Source organism: Xiphophorus maculatus, chromosome 20 (genome assembly GCF_002775205.1).
Source record: "Xiphophorus maculatus strain JP 163 A chromosome 20, X_maculatus-5.0-male, whole genome shotgun sequence".
Classification (NCBI taxonomy): domain Eukaryota; kingdom Metazoa; phylum Chordata; class Actinopteri; order Cyprinodontiformes; family Poeciliidae; genus Xiphophorus; species Xiphophorus maculatus.
The window spans coordinates 1,340,695-1,361,320 of NC_036462.1; the positions used below are offsets into that span (position 1 = coordinate 1,340,695).

General features: G+C 39.5%; 1 protein-coding gene across 7 annotated transcripts in view; it reads left to right on the forward strand.

Annotated features, from left to right (window-relative positions):
- The window catches only part of chl1 (cell adhesion molecule L1 like), a 96,166-nt gene that overhangs the window by 14,580 nt on the left and 60,960 nt on the right, over positions 1-20,626 (forward strand). Inside the window, exon 1 of one of the 7 annotated variants that reach the window (XM_023324781.1) lies at positions 1,166-1,329. The exons of the other annotated variants lie outside the window; for them this stretch is intronic. The gene's annotated coding sequence lies outside the window, so the exon portion shown is untranslated. Of the gene's footprint in view, positions 1-1,165; positions 1,330-20,626 lie in introns of those variants that run through there. 7 annotated transcript variants of the gene reach the window in all.

The following is a 20,626-nucleotide window of genomic DNA, read 5'->3' on the forward strand; positions in this document are numbered from 1 at the left end:
TTCCTAGTTAATTCTCTGCATGTTAGTGATTATGTGATGCTTTGATATATTGTACCCGTAGAGAACCTATGCATGCACAGAGAGAACATGCAAACCCCATGCAGAAAGGAAATAAATTTGAGCCCAGGGCCTTCTTGTTGCAAAATAACTGCTCCACCATGCTACCCTAAAATAATCTTTCAGGTGTAACATTGTGAAAAGATTATTTGCAAGATTGCTTGCATTTTTAATATCTTCAGAACATTTTAGTCAACCTTGTTGATCATAATAGAGCTGTAAGGGTAAGGTAAGGGTTAGGGTTAGGGTTACCCTACCATAACCACATTCTCCCATCAATTATTTCTGATCATTAAATATTTATGATTATTAATGAGCTCATCAGCTTCTTTGCACCAGTAATACCTTCATATTTTTACATTTTTTATAGTTTTTCAATATTTTCTCTGAATACTCTGGTAGCCAAGCAACATTTTGTTTTCGAAATTCACTGTTGTCTTTGTGCAATGACAGTAAAGTAAGTCTAAGCACATTTAAAACTGTAGTCTAATTCTCATGGTATTGTAACGCATGGGTTGTGTTCAGTGGTGGAGAGGAGACTCATCAGTACAGTGAAAAACTCCCAATCACTGTCTTAAAGAGACACTACATAATTATTACGGCTGTTACAGTATGACATTTTTATGATTCATTTTAAACTTCCTTATCCAGTGTTACTTGTTTAACTGGCAAGTGCCACACATTTAAAGTTAGTGATAGTATGAATATGCTGGTAAAAGCATTAAATAGAGGAGCCATGTTGTGATGATTTCCTGCAGGCAGGGTTCTTGAAAGAGCGGGAGTTTTGAAAGAGTCTGAGGCCCAATTTCAAGGCATTGAATTACAATGTAAATTTTCTTTTAAGTCATATGTGATATATATAGCATTTTTATAATAACTGAAGGAAACATATTTACTTGAATATTCTACAAAATCCCACTATACCTGAAAAATATATTATTTTGTGTGGAGATTCCACCATATTTTCCCTAGTGTTAGTATTTAATTTAAATGTTTTCACATAATATAGTTAGAATTTTTCACACAATATATTTATAACTTCAAATTTTTGTGGTGGTTATTGCATTAGGCTGTTTACTATTATGGGTGCACTTATTAAACACCTTATGTTTATTTGGATCGTTAACTGTTTTGTTTTGCTGAGTTTGAAGGACTGGCTTTGGGAGAGGACTGGTTGTAAGGCAAACCAGGAAGTGGAACAAACCATCAGACTGCTGGAAGCAGGGGACTTGATGATGAACAATCTCCCTCTCTCTGCTAATAGCACAACCGGTAAAATATTTTTGGTGTTAGGTTGTTTTGTTTTTACAGTTGTGTTGTAGTCAAAATGTCTTGGTTTGAATTAGTTATTTATGTTTATGCATTGTTTGTCTTTGTCTCATCTCCCACCCCTCCTCGTTTGTGTAGGCTAGCCTTTGTGTATAAATTCCCCTGTGTGTTCATGGTGTAAGATCAGTTTTTGGTTTGTTCTCCTGAGTTAGGTCTGCCTTAGATCAGTGGTCCCCAACCCCCGGGCCGCGGACCGGTACCAGGCCGCGCAAGAAATAATTAAATATTTCCTGTTATGTATTGAGTCTGGAGGATCTTTTATTTTGAAAATCCTTTAACCGGATTCTGTCGGTTACGTCATGCGCGGCAACATTGAGCCCACAAGCAGCATCGGTTTCGGTCTCCTCCTTACGAGCGCGTAGGAAGGAGACTTAACTGGTCTTAACCGGTCCGCGGTACTAAAAATTTTGGGGACCACTGCCTTAGATGATTTATTTTGGGCCCATTTTGCTATATTCTTGAGATTGTTAAGAATTTTGAGAAAAATAAATAGAAGATATTTTTTTATATATGCCTTTGTCCTTGTGCCTTACTGGTTGGACCATAACATTCTGCCCCATAAAAAAAATGGCAAATTTGACCTCAACTTTTTGAAACATTTTTAATTTTAGGCTGCATTAATCACAAACAAATATAGCAACATCCTAGAGAAACTGATTTATTTCTGTCCACTGCACAGCTATGCACCACATAATGTTGATCTAACATGAAACATACCAGTAAAATACACTGAAGTCATGCTGTAGTAATTTGCTAATATGTGAAAAAGTTCTGGCAGTATGAATACTTTCGTAAGACTCTGTAAAACAGAAGAGTCCAAGCCAAGAAACAAATCTACAGCTCTTTTGAGTCATGTCAATGTGACCTCTGTGATTAATCCACCTCGCAGAAATAGAGGAGCAAGAGTCAGTCGTCTCTGCGGGGGGTCATGATAATTTAGGGGGCCGCGGTGCTTCTGGGCTGACAGTTTGACGTGGAGATCACCCCAGAAATCCTGTTTAATTGACACCATTACCCCCGAGGTGTGTCGGCTTTCTGACACGTGTGTGAGCTCACACATGTTTTTCTCTTGCCGTAAATAGTAAATCCATGCTTCATGTTTTTAAAGCATTGTACACCTCAGTAATCCGCTCTTTAACAGCTGCTAGTCCCAGCTGAGCCACAGTAGGTGTCTTGTGTCAGTGGGGAATGGGGGGAGGTTTGCAATGACCCTTTTTATGATTGACTCAGAGACCAATATACTTTCACTAGACAGTCCGCAGGTCGTTTCCTCCCTCTGGGTTTGTTCTCCTAGCCCTGACGTTGAACCTGCGCATTAAAGTCCCCTTGCACTGTAACTCACCCGCTGTTTAAACATTTGGACCGCGTACCCCAAGCCCCAAGCCATTCTCTGTCGGCTGTTCACGGGCATCGCCCAGCCACAGATGGCTCTCCTTCTTCCTGAGATGTGCTGGCAGAGGAGGCGTGAAGAGTGTGAAGGTTACTAGGTCTTTCTCTCTGGTTCCCTCTTCAATTGCTGTCGTTAACACCCGGAGACCTTTTGATACTTGAGCCACTCATATCCTCATCACTTGCGGTGTGAGGAGATTTTATTTTGGGCCAAAAGTTTGCCAAGAGTACCACTGTTAACCCCCCAGTTCTGTGTCTGCTGGTGAAGGGCAGACTCTTTGTCACTACATCAAAGAACAGAAATGACAAGAGAGCATTTAGAGTTCACTATTTTGCTACAGAGGATGCTCTTTTCCTCCTCCTTCCACAAACTTGAGGTAAACAATCAGAGGGTAAAACAATGTGTGTAGGAGTTTGTCCAAAAGAGTGATGCTTGTAAATTGACAGGGGAGGTTTTTCTAGCGTTGACGACAATCAATGCTTGATGTGCTGGATCAGGAGGATGAGGATGCTGCTGTTATAGCAAAGAAGGAAGAATCTACATCTGAAATGGCTCATCTAAAATGCACCATGTGTCTGCTTACAATCCTCAGTATACGACCAAAAGTAGTCCCCTGCAGTCTTTTCACATTTACAATCCAAAACTTTGGGATTTATTGGGTAAACCATCAAATATTAGTGTGTAATCGCAACGTGGAAGAGAACTTCCACTCTGTTCAAAAACACTTCACTTATCCCATAGGAAAATGAAAATTCATTACTCATATCATCCAAGTCCAAAGAGTTGTTGTGGATGGTGAAGCTGTGGACAGCAATAGGCCTGCTGTCACAATAACACGTTTTGCTGGACAATAAATTGTCCAAGAAATTATTACAATAATATTGTCGTTTTGAGACCATTCTCAATATCAAGATGTTTGGTATATTTTCACACTCACAAAGGCGAAGTAACTTTAATTTTATACAGGACACTCCACACTGGAAGACATTTTTGAATTTCCAAAATAAAACAAGAAAGCCAAAAACAGAAACCAGACCACACATAAAATGGATTATGTAAACAAAATTGCCTTTTCAAAAAATATTAATCATCAAAACGGAAGTTGTCAATCTCATTTTCATTTATTATGGCATTCATTGATTAATTGCTATTTGCGACAGGCTTTGGCAGGAATGGTCTCCAGTAGCAGTCTGAGGCTTCTGACTAAAGACTGTTGCTGTTTGTCATTTTGGAAAGCTTAAGCTTAATTCGGTAGGATTGAGAGTACTTGTGAATATTTGTCACACTTCACCGCAGATTTATAATTGTATTTAAGTTTGAACTTTGACTAGGCCATCCTAACAAGCTACAGCAACTCTGGCAGGCAGGGAAAGACCTGGGGTACAGAGTTGGAGCAAGGCTGCCACTACCTGAGACCTACACCAATGGAACCACTCAAATGTTCGAGGAAAGGCCTCCACACCCTAACATATCTGGATACATTATTATTGAGAGTGGATCGTACTTTTTCAAGATGTAAACAAGAAACCATATTATTCAGCCAGCACTTAAAACAGGGTTTTTGAGGCAGACTTCCACTCTATAAGAATGACACGTTTAGCCACAACCATCCCAAATAAATAATGGCAGCACCAGAACTGATGTCCAAGGGTAGCTTTAGGGTGTCCACACATGCTGCAAACACTTGAAAGATTTGGGAATATTTTACTTAACCATGCTTTAGAATAGTGCAGACGATGTACCACTTTAAACTGGATTAACTGCAGCCTAGCGTTAATAGAGTAGTCCTTTATTCCTATCAGAATGTGATCCCAAAGTGCAGCGGAAATTGTAACTCCTAGATCTTTGAACCATGCACCCGTGAGACCGACTTTTCAGATCACTCAGTTTCACCTTCAGAATGCCCTAGCAGTCCACTTCCTGCTTTCGGAGCTGCCTCTGGTCCACTTGCATCTACATACATCTTTGAACTGAACCGAGACCTGGGATTTTAGGTGGAGTAGAGTTTGATTGCACATTCTCACCAAACGAACCGGACTTTCTGGACAAACAAACTGGAGTTTGATTAAAACGGACCAGATGGGGCTGGTGTGAAAGCACCTTATCATTTTTCTTCCATTTCACTATTTTGTTTAGGTCTATCACATAAAATCTCAACACAATAGAATAAGGTTTGCAGTTTTAATTTGATCAAATGTAAAACAAAAGAAGTAAAGCTCAGAGTAAGACTACTTTTCAAGTCGCTGTTTTTTTGTAACTCAATCTCAGTTAATTACTCATTAATGATATTTGCCTGTAAACTGCACACACTGTAGCTGAGACCAAATAAGTCTCTAACTGTGGCGCTGTACTACAGATGGCAGAACAGCTGCCATCGAATTAGTAAATTAGGGGAAAAAAGGATCAAATAATCTAGCAGGCCTAGACTCATCTGCATCGTTTTCTGATGGCCCTTGAGAATCGCAGCAGATATGCATCTAGTGTGGAGGCTGTATGAGCACCGGAGGAACATATTGCTACTAAGATTGTGTTGGTATTGCCAGTGGAGTCACGTCTGTCTTCCTCTTTTTTTTTTTTTTGTTTTCTGAAAGCTGTGAAATGGGGACCAGTACTGATCAAGCCAACCATAAGCTAGCTCCATGCGGGGGACTCCATTACGGTGCTCAGAGCCCATAGTGGCTCCAAAAGGAACCAGAGGGGGGGATTTGATTTGTTTTGGTCAATAAGTTGTGAAAATGGCTGGAAATGCCCCCCTCCTCCTCCTTTTTCTCTACACAGTGGCTGATTTATAATCCTGCCTGTCTCCAGTTTCCTGCCGCTGTGTTAAAGTGGGAGGTGGGGCTATTAAACGGATGGTGTAGCATTGCATCTCTGTCACTGACAGCACGGAGCCCCCAGGTTGAGGGATGACGCTAGCCACTATTTGTGTAGAGCTTTTCTTCTTTTTCAGTGCAAACTGTTTTAAGTCGAACATTAGAGCCTTTAGATAAAAGAGACAGCAGCATACAGAAGCACAGGATTTATCAAAGCAGCGTGAGCTTCAGTGGATCAAAGGAACATTGTTTCCCAGACTCCCTTGCATTACCACTATTATTTCTGTAAACTGTTTTAGTAGGGGTGCACTGGCCGATCTCTGATTATCAATCTTTAAAAAGCCTGACTGCCGATTCTGATTTTGGCCAATTTCTTTCATCTTAAATGTTGCTAACTATAGCAAGAAAGTCTTTCAGTTGGCAACAGTGAGGTGAGTATTTTTAAATGCAAATGTGCACATATGACCTGGTGGGTGGGAACAATCAAACTTTTCTCATGGGAGAGCAGAGACGACGATTATGATGATGATGGTTTTTAGGCCTTTGCTGAGGTAGATAAGATCGGAGGATAAGATCAGCTTCAGATGTAAACATCGGCCAACACTAATCTCCTGGAATTAAGGAAATTGACTGATCGATAAATCGGTGCACTCCTAGTTTTTACTGTTGCTAAAAACTATCAGTCATTCATGGGTCACCAATTTGGGGTTTACCACATTTTGTTATGCTTGATTTGAGTATGACCTACTTTCTGATGTGCTAAATACTTAGCTCATCCAAATGAAGTATTATGCTTACTAACTAAATAGTTAGTTTCAAAGTAAATATTCACCTTGGTAAATGCGTAGCTTGCTACATAAATATTTACCGTAGTTGTAAAAAAATATTTAGCACTGTGACTAAATATTTTATTTGATATTTAGCTTGCTAACTAAATATTTGCTTAGTTAGCAAATATTTAACTAATATTTTAGCTTTATACTTATAAAGCTAAATATTTGGCTTTATAACAATATTTAGCTTTCTGAGCTAAATATTTTTAAGTTAGTTATCTAGCTTGCTAACTAGATTTTTTGCGTGAAACTGAAAATTAAAAAATTAAATGAATGAGTAATATGGAGAAAATACGATTTTGGCTAAATAACCCAAATTGATGTTGATTTTTGATGGTGTAACTTTACAAATGGTGCCCCAGAGTGGAGCATCGTCAGATCCAACCTATAAAAATCCCAAATTCAAATGACATCATATTTCTTGTTGCAATTTTTGTTAGCCATTTTGTCTTTGGCATAGAGTTGGTGAAATTTGCTGTTATTTTTCTGGTTTAATTTTGTCCTCACGTTACCACCTCAAAGAAAAGCCCAGTTCTAAGCAGTGTGGTTCCAGTTGTAACTTTGTATAGGCAGATCTGGTATTATCTTCCATGTTGGGCAAATCCTCTTCCGTCTAGTCAGAGCCAAAATGCAGAGCACAGCAACTTCACAGCCATCATCATTAGAGCTGTGGGGCTTTGGACCCCGATGGCCGTCCCTGCACTGCTGCTGCAGCACATTCAGGAAACCCTTACAAGACTCCAGGGTGTGAACACATGAACTGATTCAGATGGATGAATTCATAACTTCCATTTCTTGCTTTAAAGCAGAGTTCAAAACACAAGAACCTCTGTAGCAAAGAGCCACAATGAGCACATTAGCTGTGCTGTCCTCTATGTACCCTACTGAAACCATTAAAGGAGGCTAATTGGAAAGTTTGCCCCCATTTGTCTTCACTCTGAAGGCAGGAAGAGACGGTGCTGTTTACAAGTTGCAATATTGAGAGTGGGGACAGTCCCAGTGGTGACTACCAGTGGTGGCAGTTTTGGGTGGGGGAGGGCTTTGTAGAATCAATGCTGTTGGAATAAGCCGTCCCCAGACTCCTAATTTTCTTCTACGATTTCAAATAACCCAGAAAAGACTTTGCTCAGTGGATGCTAGCAGGTCAAGTGGCAAATCTGTATGCAGATTATAGCAGAAGAGAGATTTATTATGCACATTTATCAAGAAAGGGGCAAACCCCGTATTTGAAAATCAATACAAGATTATAACAAGGCTCATTAATCACGTTTATTTATTTTCACAGTCCTGGTAAAAAGCTCTCAGTGGTCATCTTTTACGAATTACATGTTGTTTTTAGTGGGCCAGTATGGATTTCTAGCCACCCAAATGAACTCTTTTAGAGCCTGGAGTCATTGTTCTCTGCTTTGCCTGTGGTTTCGGGCACCATTTCCCCTCCTCCTCCACATGTACTCTTTCCCAATCAATACATTTTCACAGTACTATAACTTCATGTGCCCCTGAGAGCTTGTGGTAAATTCACCAGCATATACTACAGGTTGGAATTAAATCAGTGCATTTCCTCATTGTCCTGTCTTCTGTTAGCCTTGTTACTTGATGTCAGGGCTATATACTGGACACTTTGTTGAAGTTACACACATTTATTTTTGTGCCATTTACCCAGCATTTTTCTACAGATGGTTCACAATTTATTTTTTCACCTCAGAGTCTGATTGGGGGGATGGTGGAGTTGCAAAGTTTAACACTACTGATTCTCATTAGTTCAGTGACTGTGCTCAGCTCTTACCTGATGACAATCAATACTCATACTGCATCAAATCAATTCCCCTTATGGAGTGGAGGCTGGGGACCACAGTACTAATCTGTGTGTTGGAATCTACCCAATATCTAATTTCTGATCATGAGTTTCAGCCAAAATAAAAGACAATCAGTTTTTCAAGTCATTAGATGATATTGTTGTGAATTATTCTTAGTGTTCATGTTGCAGTCTTTTTAATGTGCAAAGATGTGGTGTGCTGCTTTTCTGTCTCACGTGTACACCGACACCAATCTGTCTTTGCTCAGACAAATTGCTTCACCAATAATGGGAATCTAATTTAGTTTCCTTCTGATCTATGGAGGCTTGGAAATGTCAAATCGAAACAGGGGTTATTTGGGAAAATTTTATAGGATCAAATTAATACAAAACTAGAAAAATATTAAATATAAATAAGTCACCATGAGCCACAGCATTGTTTTTCAAATATGTTATCTAATTATTCAAATCCAACTTGTGGACACAAAAACTCCCTGCTCTCAAAACCAGGCATTACTACATATGGATTAGACGCAGCCTGATTAATACAGCTGTTTAATACAGAAAAGCATTTAATGCTTTATCTTCTGACTGTCAAAAACCTCTAGTGGTCTCTACAGATGGTATTATTATATTAAATCAATAAATAGTCTCCTCAAACGTTCTTTTCATTTCTATTCATGGTAATCTTCTGCAGCAGTCATTCGTTTTTTCTCAGTATTTGAGCAAAATAAAGCACAGTTTGGCCAGGCCATGTTTATTAATAAAAACATATTCTTTAACACTGCGATGGACTGGCAACCTGTGCAGGGTGACCCAGCCTCTCGCCCGAAATGTCTTGCTGGAGGTAGCCACCAGCATCCGTCCTGACCTCACTAAGGACCAGGGTGTAAGAAATGGATGGATGTTCTTAAACATTTTATCTAACAGAAATCCTTTGTCCGTTTGCAAGCCGTTTGCTTGGCTTGTTTGCTTGCTTGGCAGTTAGCTTCACATTGTACTTTCTTGGAATTAGACTATAATTTCTAACTAAAGCCACAGGGAGCAGACAGAGCACAGGCCAAGAAAAACTAACTTCAAAAGTTCTGCTTGCTGCATTTTTGTTGTGGACATTTGTGTTGTTACAACTTCAATACAATTTTGAATGTTAAGAGCGACTCATGCAACACAAGTTTTGCAAGGTGACATTTGAAATTTTGGAAGTGCATTTGAAAAAGCCACAGCAAAAAGGCAAAAAATGTCAGATCAGCAAAATGACTACATTCAGTAGGAATGTTGGTAACTTTAAATGGCTCATTTTTACCATAATTTTGGCTCGTGAAACCAAAAAGACAAATATTTCCTGTACTTGGTTCGTATTGAGGCTGGTCTGTATTCACACCGGAAGCACACTGCACCAGAATTTGTTTGGAAGCGGACCGAGACCAATTCCAAAAGTGGTCTGGGTCTGATTGTTCACTTGAGTGTGTTCACACTGGCACAAAAGGTCTGGACTAGGGTGGAAATAAACTGGCAGGTGTGAATAGACCCAAATGAAATAAATTCTAAAGGTGTATAGGCTAAATTAATATTTTAACTTCCCCTCCAGCCAGCATGTGTACTGTTTGATTATTTTTAAGACAAAATAACTTGTTTTGAGGACATTAAGTTTATAGGGTTAAAGTGGAATGGCAGACCGTGTCCTCAGAACACCATGTGATGTAATTTCATTCCAATTGAAACAAAGGAAAAGGTAATTTTATTTATATAGCACACTTTCAGCAACAAGGCAATACAAAGTGCTTAGCAAGTGAGACTGAATGTGAGTAGAAAAGTAAAACTTTCAGCTCCTTCTGTTCACTATTGCTGTTTTACAAACCCACTGTGTGGCTAGCTGATTTGAAAATAGTGTAATTTAAAAAAAAAAATTATTGTGTCTAGTGCGCGTAGTACTACAGAGAGGTATTCATTTCTAGGTTGGGTGCCGGTTTGATAGGCCTCCTATAGACCACCTTTCTCCTGACTCCTTCCTCCTTCACCATGGAAATCATCGTGTCATTAACTAACGTTGAAGCTGAAGACTTTGCTCTCCCTCAGTCTTCCATGGATGACGTAGCCAATTTCTGGCTACTTCTGACTGTATATTTTTTAAGAGTTCCTGACTTTTAAAATAGAAAATATGCAATTATTTTGTGCAACAAGCCTGAAAATAATTGAAAAATAAATGTGCTATGTTATTAAAAACAGACTGAAACATGCTGTCCAAGAAGATAGTCTTTATCCTTTGATAGTAGCACATTCATTAATACTCCATACTAATCCAATTCTTATCCTTGTCATAATTTAGTTTTTCAAAATGTAAAACAAAAAACACATCACTATAACCTCCCACCACTTCCAGCCTGATTGTCCACGATCACAATGTTTCTCCATCCTCTGAATTTCAATCAGTCCTCTCAATAAGCTTGTTTGGGATTAGCAGCTGCTCACTTGATGGCCGCCTACAAGTGCTGATTGACTATCAGAGCTGTGCACTGAGGTGTACCCACGCTAAGGTACAGCTCACCCGCCATTGTTCCATCATCGGCCACAGCTGAGCAACATGCATTATGGATGAAACTCGCCCTCTGCATGCAACACGTGAACCGTCGAAAAGCTCAAAGATGAAAGCGAGAGACGTCAGACGGCGGAGAGTCTGCCTCGCGCTGATCGCGGTTCCTGCTGCGACCGCAGCATGAGGTGGAATCACAGATCAATCACAAGGCTTCGTTAATGGACTGAACAGCACTGACGGATTCTGCTCGGCCCGTTACCAGCTTCACATAAGAACATCATTGCTCAATCTTTTAAGCTCTTCTGTCTCTGCAAGACCTTCAATCTGTTTTTGTCTGAACAAAGACGGACAGCCAAATGATGTGTAAATATGAAGGCGCAGCAGCCTGTTTGAGTTGGCTATTATCGGATGAAGGATGTAGAGAGGAATGTAGGGTTAAAAGGAGTGAAAATTGCAGAGAAACTAGTCAAAGTTGAAATAATTTTAGTGCTTCCTGTTTTAGAGGTGACGAAGCGTCTGTTTACGAAACATTTTGTTACGTAATTGTTGAAGACTATTTTGTTTTCTTGGAAAATCTACTGTTAAATGTTCTCTCCATGCTCTCCCCAGTCCAAAACAGAGCAATTCCTAAACCTCCCTTTAATAGAGTCTTTCAGGGAGGCACAGGAAGAGGAACAAATGGCTCTATTCAGCAGCGTCCAAAATGCTAATGCCCCCAGCCCTTTATAACGTTTACACGTTTATAAGGGTTCCCATGTCACGACATGGCATGGTCCACTCCTAATAGTGGCTGTGGCCGGGGACAGCACGGAAACGGGCAGGCGCGACAGAATATGAGAAATATGACGAGATGGGAGGTTTCCCCTGGAGACAGAGCATCTGAATCTGCTTTTCCTCATCAAAGGTTCTGACTGCAAAAGTACAAAACCTTACCAAGTACTTTGGTCTAGTTTCTAGTGAAAACATATGAGTACACATGAACTTTTGAGCAAGACGTAGGGGCTTGTTTTTGGTCAGAAAGATAAAAAGTACAACTTCCTCTGGCAGATTAGTTCACTTATAACAGGACAATTTTCCCTTGTCACAAGTGAACAAATATGCCAGTAGCAGTAGTTCTTTTTCATCATTACTAAGAAATTATTGACTTAAAACATTCACTTACTGTATGCGTTTCTTAAAGTTGCTTCTAAGTTAGTTTTGTCCTATTTCAAGTATACTAAAATGTTTCCACTAGAACACTGACCAAAAATTTGGTGTGTGAGAAATTAGAGGGTTTTTTTTTTCTCTTTGTTGTTTCTTCAGTCACTGAAGTTTGTGTTTTGAACACTTTCTTAGCCCCGGTGTTTGATCTAACACCACTGAGTGTTCTTCTTCTAATTTTCTGGTTTTACAAGAAAATTAGGCAGCAATGCGACTGATAACAGTTTCAGTTAGGCGTACCATTATAGCAAATTCCAGTAACGCAATAAGTTTCTAAATTGAAGAAGTTTTCTGGAGTCAAACACATGAAGGGCCAGGCAGAGGTTAGTGATTGCTTGGGAAAGTAATTATGCCTTATCTGTATGGCTGCTGGAAGGCAGTTTATAGACCTGTGGCTCCAGCCTCTGCAAGGCTCTTTTTGAATTGAGACTACGTCAAATGCTCCGAAGCCGTCGAACAGTTCCAGCACGGTATCGACCTGTTGGAATGATTGGATCAGAGTCCATCAAAGTTTTCTGCTAACTTCTAATTCCATTTATGATACCACAGAGGTTATTCCCTGATTCAAAGCGTGCTCGGGTGTTTGGATTGACGTTAGTGAACTGCTTTAGGTAATACTACTGATGTTTGAGTTAAGACTACGCCATAAACAAAGGTGAAACAGAGAGAAAGCAATGGGGGGATGACTGGTGATGACTGCTATCAGTGTCATTTTTAATAAGTCTCCAGTCCTCCATATGTGGACTATACTATGACAGAAAGTTTGTTGCAGTTTATTTTTACATGTTTGACCAAGGTAGTTCAACCCATTGTTTTAGTCAGTCTCAATTTATTTATTATTTATTTTACATTGGTAAATAAATTTATAAATAAGTACATTTATGTCTGCGTTGAAAAAAAGGAATGTCTTAAGTCAATTAAGCTGTTTTTCTGTATTGCATCGGAATCAGGCAATAATAAACCTCAGATATCTGTGTCGATATCAGAAGTCAAAAAAGGGGAGTGATGCATCCTTAGTCATGTATTATCACATTAGGAAGTTTTTCAGACAAAACACATCAGGCTTTTTTAAAGATCGGACAAAAAACTGCAATAATGCACTGCTGATTACAATTGCACACCTTAATTTATTGGAATTTTATGTGCTAGACGAACACAAAGTACATAGTGGAAATGAAAATGTGTGACAGTTTTAAAAGTCTTTGACAAATTCAAATGTGTCATTTTCATTCATCTTCCCGTCAGTTCTTATTAGCTTCCCTGTTGAAGAAAATCATCCCTACAGCGTGGCGATTGTGTTTAGGGTGTTAGGTTTTCTTTTAACATAGAACTTTGAATGAAAATAACAATAATAAAAAGTTTCATTTTGATCTCATCTGACCAAAACACCTTCTTTCCTGTTTGCAGTGTATTCATCTGGACTTGTGGCAAAAGAAAGACAAGGTTTTCTTTTCATTCTTCTTTGATCGCCAAACTTTGGAATCACACGATCAAACAATCCCAGCTGAGTTTGGGATCTTTGTCACTTCTCCAGAGTTCCTGTGGTCCTCTAGATTGCTTTTTTGACAAATATTCAGCATTCTTAGATAATGGATGGTGGATATTCAAGCTTTTTAACCAAACCCTCATTTCAACATCTTCCCAATGTTCTCTTTGACCTCCCTGCTGTGTTTTTATCTTCATAATGCTGTGTTTTCCCCTAATGTTTGCAATTTAATCCCAGTATTGCTGGGATTAAATTGCAAATTTAATCCCAGCAAAAAAAATCTTTTAAGATTTTTCTCTGTAAAAAATATTTAGAAAATGATGCATTCATTTCTTTCTACTCCACAACTTTTTCACTACTCTGTTAGTTTTGCAGCTTAAAAGCATTGAAGTCTAAAGTTGCAACATGATGCAAGAATGTAAGATATAATTTTGAAATGATTTTTCGAATGTTTATGGCATAGAGAGTCACACCAAAACCAAATGAGTGTTAAATTATTCCTCTTCATCACAGTTTTATAAAGCTGTGATGATGAGTTTGATTGCATGGATCAGATTTCTTCCTACCACGTTGAAAGGCTTCTATTCAGGATGAAATATTTGTGCACTGTGGAGTGAATGAAAGCTCAACAATTGTGCCAAAGGAAATCACTTTACCCATCATGCGGCTCTGCAAAGTGAGTCATTTCTTTTCTGTTTTTTTGTCTACCCCCTTTTGTTGCAGTTCTGTTCTTTTGTCCCTTCAGTTTGCTGTCACGTTTTGTCTCCATACCAAAAAGCAGAGGCACTACTTTTAAAACCATCAAAGTAACATATTGAGACTGAGGTTGCTGCTGGTTTCCCAGTAAACATCAGCTCTTTGCTTCGGTTTCAGTTGCCTTTTGTGGACAAAATAAAGTTGCTTGATGAGTCACTGGTTGACTCTTGTATCCAACCAATGCATGGAGGTTGTAGATCAGCTGAGCTGCGTTGTGTTCTGGAAACTGCCAAACCAACCTACATTGTGGGGGTTTCTGCAGCAGTAATCGATGGCAGAGTGCACAGCTACAGATGGCACACCAGCATTAATGATTTTTATCTTTATTTCCTCCCCTCGCCATGTCCTGTTGGAGGTTCGATTTTATGATTAAGCAAATTGGATTTGATCCCACTCAGCACCGAGCGCAGCAACAACAGCTAAATGATGCTGCTCCATCAGCACTTTAATAACCCACTCTCCACCTGAGGAGGCCCAGCTCTTTTTTGCTCCAGCCACTCAGGGCCTCTTGAGACCTGAATGAACTCTCCCCTATCCCCCCAACCTCTCTTGCTCATTTGGAAACATCCAGCTTTTATTGCTGTTATTTCTTTAGCGTTCTACAGCCTAAAATGTTGAGCACCATGCAGCAGTGAATGCTAAGTGAATGCTTTGCAAACTTAACACTATGTAGGGTCGAAATTGTGAAAACCAGGAGCCGGAATGAACATTCAGAAAACGGAACTGGGACATTCATGTTGCCAGGATATGTGACACGAATGTTATTGATTGCCCTGCACAGATTACTGTAACAGCCTCCAACAAAGCTCGATGTGACTGTATCAGTTTCATTCCAGAGTTTACTTCAACTGAACCAAAGCTTTGGTTTTTAGGTGGACCAGAGTTCATTTTTCTCGTTCGCATCAGAGTTCCATTCCACATTCACATCTCTCTAAATGAAACAGACTTTCTAGGCAAACGAATTGACATTTGATTAAAGCGACTTAGCAGGGCTGATCAGGATGCAGCCTTTGTGTATTTTACCATAAAGACTGTCAGCATCTGGACAGAGCATCACAAAGCAGATTGTGTCACCTCCCAGACTTTTCTTCACAATGTCTGTGAGCTTTAGTGAATCAGCCACTGTAGACATACATCAGGTGTGGGGATTAAGGACAACCGCATAGATTCATTTTTGCTTTGCAGAGCATGACTGAATGACTCTTGATGTTTCCAAGTCTGATGTCCAAACAGTATTTAGCAATTTTACACACTGACATTTCAATGATAATTGTGATGTGATAAATTATGCTGCTTTTCATCACACTCCTTCTAATTAGTGGATAGACTAACAGTTCTCAGTCTTCTGTGATAACAGAGGACTGTTATCACGGTGGCTATCTAGTGAATTATTGTGATGATAAATGACAATAAGTGGAAGATTAATCTGCTTCAGTGTGACTTGAGTTCAGCAAACAGCTGCCCTCCACCTACTCAGAGAAAAGTCAAGTGATTATCTGTCTGCAGGCGAAGCGTTTGATGTTACCCTGTCAAAGGCACACACTCCATAAGTTCTTTCACTGGATTTTTTACCCCCCTGTCGGGGGATGTACTTCCTATTCCCTTTTTAAGTGATGAAAAAATAACTTTCAGGGTGTGCCTTGTTTTGCAGTTCGAAACAGACATTTGTTTCATTTGTTCAAGCTCCCTTTCATGTGGCAGCAACTCTTGAGAGCCTTGAGTTCTTGATCTGGCATCCAGCTTTATTTTACTGGAGACACCCATGATGAAATCAGAGGACACCCATAATCCTCTGATTTCATCTCTTGTCTGTTGGTCGCATTCATTCTACTGTACATTTACAATCATAAACTAAACACGCACTAGAATATTGTGGATAATTCTACACAAATGATAAGTTTGTTGCATTCTTATATTGTTAAGATATCATCGGTGTTACGTGTCATCTTGTCTTGTTAGTCAAATTTGTCGAATCAAAACAAAACGCTCCCATTTTTTCAGTCTGTAAACACATTTCTCAAGGATTTTGAGATTGTATTTGGGATATTTTTAAAATCACAATTACAGATTTTTTTAAAACTACTTTAGAAATATTTGCAATATCTTTTCTCCAGTAAACCCTTTCCAAAATCTACATAATCCACAAACAAAAAATGTGGGGAATTTGAGGGAATTTGGCAATTGTGAAATCACGAAAAAGGAAATGACTGTTTATTAGTAATAATCCTTTGATGCTTTGGTTTTTTGGTGTTATTTCAAATCCACTTCAAGGAACAAGCACTTTTTTATTCAGAAAGTCTAGAACGTGAACTTGAATGAAATCAAATTAAAAGAAAATTCCAAATTGGTATTGGCCTGATTAGTTCAAATCTGCTGCTCTAACAAGGAGACAGTTTTTCCCTCCAAGTCACCAGGTGCTGCTTTATGCACGGCTCAAAATTTTCCAGGCAGCGATGTTATTTATGAAGCTGCCTGTGTCATTCACTGGCCTGTAGGAAAATGTCACTTCCTCAACAAGCCCTCCAAGGCGCAGTGAATAATTTCAAATGATTTTAGCTGTAATAAGTCATTACTGCCCCAGGATCTCAAACATATTTCATTTTCTAGAACACATGGAGTATAAATGATCCAATCAAACCCTGAGAACTAATAACTCTACTGTTGCTGTGGTCCTGGGCCCACACACGCAGTGAAGAGCTCGTTTTATGCGCTCGCTGAATGGATATGACGATGAGGTTTAAAAAGTTATGCAGCCAGCCTTTTGATGAGTTTGTCTGGATAAAAAAACACACACATACACATTCACCCATCTTTTAATTTGTCTCAAATATTGCGCCTGCCTCTCCGTTTCTATCCCAGGTTGTCCAAGTGTGACAAAGCCCTCCATGGCTTTTCCACAGCAGGATTAGTGGTGTGCTGCAGCAGTCTGATGCGCCTCAGTGGGCCTGAAGGGCTGACCCCTGTAGGGCTGACCCTGAGGTGAGGCGCCCAGCAGGACGCTCCTTAAAAGGTTGTTAGATCCATGTGGCTTATTATGACGTTTCCCGCTCAACCTTTTCAGTTAAATATAGACTGGAAAAAAGACAGTTCTCTGGAAATAATTAATCCCAATTGTTGCCGTTGTGTTATGCAGGTGAAAACATGTCTGCTGCTTTGGATTCCTTTATGAACCTTTTAACAACGGTCATGGAGCAGTATTATGTGTTTTCCAGCTACATAGTGTAGTTTTATAGGACAATCAAGTAACTATATTATCTTCAGTTGTTATATAAATCAAATATGACTTAAAGGAGAAGTAAATCAGCTTATTTGAGTTTCACTTGATGTTATTCCCTCATCAAAAACATACCTAGCACATGCCTAGATTCTTTCATGCACATTTGAGAACAAACAGCTCCTCCACTCAGCTCCTTCAGACTAGCCAGCAGCCAATAGCAAACACCTGAAACTGCTGAGCTCATTATAGGAGCTACTTCTCAAAGCACTTCTGGTAAAAATGTTGTTAAAGGGTTAATTGAGGAGCCATGTTGGGATGACCTGATGAAAGTGGAGTTTCAGGAAGAGCAGGAGGAAGACAAATTGGCAACCATTCAGCTGTGCAGAAACATACCTCCAGGTATATGGAATAACATTATAACAAGAAGTAAAACAAACAAAAAAAATTATTTCACATAGTACTGTCCCTTTAAATTTGGAAAAATCAAGCTTCACTTGTGTGTTCATCAGTGGAGGTCTGAGCACACTGTGTTGGTATGGATGTGCACCCCTGCTTATCCCTCCACTCGTTTGGAAGGTGTGTGTCCAGGGTGTATCTTAGAGCAGAGCCAAGCACCAAGCCCAGTTACCATGCCGACACGTCTCACCGAGTCACCACGTTTATCTTAATGAATTCATTTTCAAGCTCATGTTTGCCTCTCTATTCTCTGTCAGCTGTGTACACACACTTAATGGTGGTGGACTGTTGTTAGTGACCTGGGGGAAATACCTTATTGATTCTGGGTGGGTGGGGTACGGGGCGGATTATTGCATTTTCTTCTTAGCTGACGCTTCTTATGAACTTATCCACAGAGGAGGGAGGAAAGATGAAGTGCTAATCTACTTGAATAGTTGAAAATTTAGGCATTTCTTTTTACCAGTCACCTGATATGTTGAAATTTCAGAATCTTTCCAGAATTCCCGTGCTCTCTGTGTACAGAAATACACAAAGAGCACATTTAGTGTCTGCTAAATGTGTTTACTCACCTCTCTGAGGTGTTGTACACACAACATACAACACCCAGGGAGACGGAGCAGACGGTGTTGTGCTCATTGTGTTCAGTTGGTGTGCTAATCGGGACCAGGGATCCCCCGATCGCTGCCACAATTGCTGAGCTCACCATCTGTGGTGCTCTGACGGCCGGCAGCCTCGCTGAGCGAGCAGCAGAACCGTCTGGCCCAACTATACCTCAGTCTTCACACGTCCTTACAACCCTACTGTCAGTCTGAAGATGCTTCTTAACAATACTCATTTCAATTTTGTCACTCTGCCAACACAAATGTTTTTGTATTTTATTGGGGTCTTGTGCAATAGACCAGCAGAAAGATTCTACATTTTTTAATGGAAGGAAAACGATACAATAATAATCATAACAGAATAAATACTTTAGAAGCTTTTGTAGCTTATGGTTTTCTTCCATAATTGCTATGTTGGTCCATCCATCTTCCTGTCATCTCTGCTGAGGAAAGCAACTTCACAGCATGTTGTTACCACCATGTTGAGGATGGTATGTCCATGCCAGAATGATTTTAAGTATAGATATGTGCCAGATATATAATTTGTGTGTAGTTTAATTTGGTTTCCTCTGACCAGGATGCCTTCATCTACATATTTATAAGCATGTCTCTAAATATTATGGCTTTGTTTTAAAAATGGCTTTCCAATAGTCAGAGATGCACTGATATAAAATTTGGGCCAATATCTGATATTTATGTCTCGTTTTTTGATAACTGATATTTATCTATATTGCTTATGTTATATTTCTATTACTCTACCCTTTCAACACCATTAAAAAACACTCTGCTGACATTGCATGATCACTATCACATGACCAAACAAATACGACATGACCAACTATCTTTCTACTCCTCGTAATGAAAAACAAATGTGAACGACAACAGGATGGAAATAAACAACAGTTATTGGTATCGGGCCGATACCGATAAATTAAAAAGTGAACAGCAAGTTACTGGTACACAGAAAAAAAAGAATAAGAGATTGTACAATAAGGCAAGTTTTAGGGGTGCACTGATTGCAGTTTTCTGGCTGGTCACCAATTATGATCTTTATAAACCCTGACCTACCCATTCTGATTTTGGCTGATGCCATTTTTTTTTCTGAATTGTTGCTAAATATAGCAAGAAAGTCTCTGAGTTGGTAATAGTGGGGTGAGTATTCTTAACTGCAAATGTGCTGACTTGACCTGGTGGGTGGGGCGAACAGTCAGATCTCTCTCAGGGGAGCAGAAGAGGACAGCGGTTGATTTTTAGGCTTTTGCTTAAGTAGATAAGATCAACTTCACATGTCAGCATCAACCGATCACAGATCTGACAAAATAAAGGAAATCAAAGCTGGTGAATGGGCTGGGCAATGAATCTGTGTGATGCTGTGAGAGCTTGATGGAGCCAGCTGTACATTGTCTAAGGAGGCCGGAGCCTACAAATAAGGATGATGCAAACTGGTGTGACTTGTGTGTCACATAAAAAAAAAAAAAAGTTTCCGTTACAGTTTTGCAAAATACACTAATTTTGATACGGTTGAATTTTTTTTATCAAAAGATTTTTTGAAATTGGAGTGTTTCCATTACACAAATTTATTTTCAGAATTTCAATTTTATGGTCAATAGAAATGCAGCTAATGATGTAAAAGTAGGATAAAATGTGACATGACAATTCAGAAAACTATCAGATATGCATTTGATGTTGTGTGACATAATTCAGATTTTCTGCTGTGAAAAGTTGGATTTAGGTTGCATCTGCCTGCCTAACAGCTTAATTGTTGTCTGGTCTACAGATTCTCCTGGAGAAGCTGGAGAAGTTCTCTTTTTGCTCAGCTGATGAGGTTTTTGTAGTAGCATAAGGATAATGGGTTGATGTGAAGCTTTGAACATTGCTTGTAACCTAATCCTGCATGTGACATGACATGATGTTTCAGAGTGATGTGGGACTTCCTATTCAGATTAAACAGCTTCAGATTGTGACTGCTGAAGAATGCTGCAACCCTGTGAAACTTTTAAAACCGCAATAAGAATAAAGATAGGGGCACATGTTACCATGGTAACTCCAAGTAAAACCGCACAGCAAACCATAGTGGTTTTCATATTGATTCAGAATACAGAATGAAGACCTTGGTATCAGTCAAAAGCAGGTTGCCCAGCTTCTATCTTTCCAGTGCCAGG